General features: G+C 44.1%; 1 protein-coding gene and 1 long non-coding RNA gene across 3 annotated transcripts in view; one reads left to right on the forward strand and one right to left on the reverse strand.

The window, feature by feature from the left end:
* Nucleotides 1–4,358, forward strand: part of LOC116070181 — a 27,585-nt gene extending 23,227 nt beyond the window's left edge. Inside the window, exon 4 of the long non-coding RNA XR_004110303.1 lies at nucleotides 4,080–4,358. This is a non-coding gene — a long non-coding RNA (uncharacterized LOC116070181). The remainder of the gene's footprint in view (nucleotides 1–4,079) is intronic.
* Il34 (interleukin 34) overlaps nucleotides 1–4,826 on the reverse strand; it is a 68,008-nt gene that overhangs the window by 37,279 nt on the left and 25,903 nt on the right. The gene's annotated exons all lie outside the window — the stretch shown is intronic.

Raw genomic sequence — 4,826 nt, forward strand, 5'->3', positions numbered from 1 at the left:
TCATTCACATCCTTCTGTAACAGTCCTGGGAATCTGACGCCCTCTGCTGGCCTCCTCAGGAACAGGCACACACATATGGTGCATAGACATACTTGCAGACCGCAAGCATACAATAAATAAAAACAAGCACATAAGCAAGAGCATGAATGAGAACGAATAGACACAGATTCCAAGGTGAAGGGCAGCAGTTTCTGAAACATATTCAAATTTCTGTGAGAAGAGATGGCTTATGAAAAATAACTTATTAAACAGCTTCTCCATGTAACAAGGAAAAGAGATCCATTCGGAAAGAAACCCAAGAGCCTCTTCCTCCTGCCACAAACCAGGGTGAATTCCAAACAGGTAAAATTTTGAATGTAAAAATAATGGAAGAAAACACATGGCACATTTGAAGAGTCATTTGACTACCTAAAAATATAAACTTGTACAGGACAGACTGACATGATGCCTCAACAAATAAAGGTGTTTGCTGCCAAGCCTGGCAACTCCAGTTCAATCCCCAGGACCTGCAGTATAGAAGAGAATTTACTTCTGTAAGCTGTCCTCTGGCCTCCACATGTGTTCTGTGGCAAGCACACACCTCCTACCAATGAAACATAAAGAATAATTGTGGGCAGCGGTGGTGCACGCCTTTAATCCCAGCACTTGGGAGGCAGAGGCAGGCAGATTTCTGAGTTCGAGGCCAGCCTGGTCTACAGAGTGAGTTCCAGGACAGCCAGGGCTACACAGAGAAACCCTGTCTCGAGAAACAAAACAAACAAACAAACAAACAAAAAAGAATAATTGTGTACTCCAGAGCGTGGAGAGAGGAGTTGCAGGCAGTATTCTCTGTTACTGCCCAGCCCTCTGCCCTTGAAGAATACCCAATAAGTTTATTTCTTTCTAAGAAAAAGAGGAGAGACAGGAATGCTACATTGGGTGCAACTGTATCCAAAACAAAAAGCTGATCCCTGAGATATAAAGAGCTCCCAGTAGACTGGAGATATGGCACAGCGGTTAAGAGCACTGACTGATCTTCCAGAGGTCCTGAGTTCAATTCCCAGCAACCACATGGTGGCTCACAACCATCTGTAACGGGATCTGATGCCCTCTTCTGGTGTGTCTGAAGACAGCAATGGTGTACTCATATACATAAAATAAATGAATAATTCTTAAAAAAAAAAAAATAAAAGAGCTCCCACCAAGCAACAAGGAAAAGCCAATACTTCTATTTCTGAAATAAGTAAAGAATGTGAATAAGAAAGTATACGTGATTCTCTGAGTTCCATCTCCAGCAGGACATAAACTAGGCATGTTGGTGCCCACCTATGATCCCAGCAACTGTACAACGGAGTAGAAAGAAAAATTCACGCTTAAGTGTAAAATCTAGCAGGTAAGGATCAGAAGTTCAAAGGCATCCTTGGTCACATGATGTGCACAGTGAATTCTGAGCAGGGATACTTAAAAGCCTGTCTGGAGAGGGGAGAGGGAGATGGAGAGAGGAGGAGCTGGGGAGGGTCATTAGACTATCGTCTGAGACCCCAGACATTCCCTCCTGTCCTCTTCCCATTTGTCTGTGACTGACACAGCCGTATGTACATGCTGGTGCACATTGGATAGAAGCTTAACAGAAGGGAGATGCCATCTATGGAACATGGAGAAATTGTCAACCATGCCAGGTGAGACTGTTTGGTGATATAGCTGTTTTGGGGTCACTCACGCTTCTGCGAGCCTTCATTTCTCCTCCATGTGCCTGTAAATAAGCCCAATAGACCCACTGCCTCATCAAGCCAGATTTGCGTAGGTCATCCCTTTTGGCTGTCTTTATTGTGTAGACTCTTGCTACCTCAGAATCTAACGCAATAGAGAGTCATCAATAGTGTTTAAATACACTATAAATTAAAGTCCTCTCATAACACTGTCAAACGAAGGCCATTCCAGATCATTATCATTCAGCTATCAGATGGGTACAGAGCCAGGGACCTGGCAACAGAGCCCATTGAGGAGACAAAAATGATAATTTCTCTTCCCAATCTGATCAATGTGGAGTTTGGTGCTTACTTTGTGGAGGCAGAGTTGGCACCGTCTCTCAGAACTGCTAAAGCAGATACCTAGCTATCCAATCCCCTGTCTGGGAACCCACACTGCGTGTGCAATCCACACCTGCAGAAAGCCACAGGGGCAAGGTTGTTCCTCATGCTTCCTGATAGCAGACTGAAAAGACGGCAAATGTTCACCGCAGTAAGGAGCATGACAGATTTTCCCCACCAAAATGGAGCATGTGGCTGTGTGGATTCTAGTTGCAAACTGTTCAGTGAGCTTGTGTGTCCGTGAAAAGAGTCTGTTAGGAGAATTCACACCCCAAAGTAAAAGACTGGCAGCTCAGAATTTTCTCACAAACAATGCATCTTTAAAGGAAGATAAACTAGGCCAATGAGATGACTCAGCCAATAAAATCATTTACTGCCAGGCCTGACAACCTGAGTTCTCTCCCCAGTATCCACATGGCGGTCACAGAGAGAGAACCATCTCCTGCCTTCATACATGCACTGTGGGACATACGTGTATGCGCGCACACACACACACACACACACACACACACAAAATTTAAAACTTAACAAAACAACAACAACAAAAACAAAAACAGGGGCTGAAGAGATGGCTCAATAATTAAGAGTGCTTGGTGCTCTTGCAGAGGGCTCCAGTTCCCTTCCCAACACCCATGTGGGGCAGCTCACAAGCACGCGTATTGTGGGTGCTATGGAATCTGAGGTCCCCTTCTTGTCCTTATGGGTACCTGTGCTCATTTGCATATACACACACTTAGACATACACATATTCACATAGTTAAAAATAAATAAATAAAATATTAAAATAAGAGTTCCTCTTTGTTACTCAAGTCTACTGTTTTTTAAGATTTCATTTCTTTCTTTCTTTCTTTCTTTCTTTCTGTTTTTTAGATTATATTAAAGGCAGGTTTATTGGGAAGCTGCTCTTGGGTGAGTTCACTGTTCACTGGCCCCAAGGATTGAGGCCAGGGGAGTAGCCATAAGGAGGAGGTAGAGAGAGAAAGAGTGCATGCAGAGAGAAGAGATGCAGGAGAGACTAATTTTTCTTTTTTTTAATTCATTTTTATCAGTTATAATTGTGTGTGTGTGTGTGTGTGTGTGTGTGTGTGTGTATGTGTGTGGTGGGTGCCAGCACATACAGAGGCCAGAGACTTTTGATCCCTTGGAGCTGGACAGATGTATGTGCTAGGAATCAAACTCAGGTCCTCCTGAAGAGCATTTTGTGTTCTTCACTTGGGAGCCATGTCTCCAGGCCCTTTATTTTCTTTTTTAAGTTTTATATCTACATATGTGTCTGTGCATGTGAATCTGGCCCCACAGTGACTGGAAGAGAGAGTCAAATTCCCCTGGAGGAGGAGTTACAAGTGCTTGTGAGCTGCTAGAGATCAAACTTAGGTCCTTTGGAAGAGCGGAGGGTAGTGGTCATTACTGGGTTATCTCTCCAGTGAGTCTACAATGTGATGGGCCTTTTGCGAGGAAATAATTCTGTCATTTAACAGACTTTTTGTCAGCATCATAATGGAAGCTGAGAGATGCATGAATTGCCAGTCTAGAAGTTCTGGAGAGCAAAGTCTTAAGGGACCGATACAGGACAGGATTCCTCAGTTATCTCGTGGACCAGTTAAAGCTCGTCAGAAACAACACTCTGAAATAGCTACCTGGCAAGGGCAGGCTGAGTGGTTATGGGATGTTTGTAGGAAGAGACCTTCCCACCATTGTTCTTTGTGGTGTGGTTTAAACCACATGAATATATTACCTAAGCAAAATATTAAAGAGGAAAAGAGACAAGTTCATGAGCTCCTAAGCCTTGGCTGGGACCCACAATACCTACCTGGTTCCCTTTGTAATTTGTCATTAGAACAATCTGTCATCGGGTAACGCTAAACACTCCCTAGCAGTTTTATTACCTGTAATAGCTCACTCACGCCCACTAGACACAGCTTACATAGATATTGCTCCTGGGAGACATAGTAAATTAGGATGAGCAGGGACATCTCAGCCTCTGATAAACCTTTGTTTCCTCCTGGGCAGGTGCATGGGCCCATGGGAAAGGGACATCAACCTGCTCTGCTGCCCACCTTCGTGCGATCCCAGCTCCAAGTGGAGACAGCAGAGACATGAAGACTGCTGGGTCTTCCGAGCTTCCAGCCTCTCAGACAAAACTCAAGCCCCAGAGTCAGTAAGGGACCCTGCTTCAAAGAACAGGCCGAGAGTGACGGAAGCATTCACCTCTTCCAGCCTCTATAGACAAGGGAACCTCCACACACTCACGGGCACATAAAAGGACACATGCACACAAATAAACAACAGCTAACAAGATGGTTCTGTGGGTCAAGGTGCCTGCTGCCAACCCTGATGATGTGAATTTGACCCCTAGGACCACGTGGTAAAAAGGAGAGAATCAACACCAGTAGGTTAACCACACACACACACACACACACACACACACACACACAGACACACATACACACACCCACATACACACACACAGACACACACACACACACACACACATACACACACACAGACACACACACACACACACACACACACACATACAGATATACACGCACATAGACACACACACACATACTCAATGAGATGAAATAAAAATTTTAAGTAAATACATTTTCAAAACCTCAAATTTCAATAAACCAAAATAACAGCAGCAGCAGCAGCAAACCCCTCACTTTACACCCAGCAGATGCAGTAGTCAAGCTTCGGCTATGTAGATGTTAGGGCTGCCTCTTTTTTTTTTTTTTTTTTTTTTTTTTTTTT

Source organism: Mastomys coucha, unplaced genomic scaffold, assembly GCF_008632895.1.
Source record: "Mastomys coucha isolate ucsf_1 unplaced genomic scaffold, UCSF_Mcou_1 pScaffold22, whole genome shotgun sequence".
NCBI lineage: Eukaryota > Metazoa > Chordata > Mammalia > Rodentia > Muridae > Mastomys > Mastomys coucha.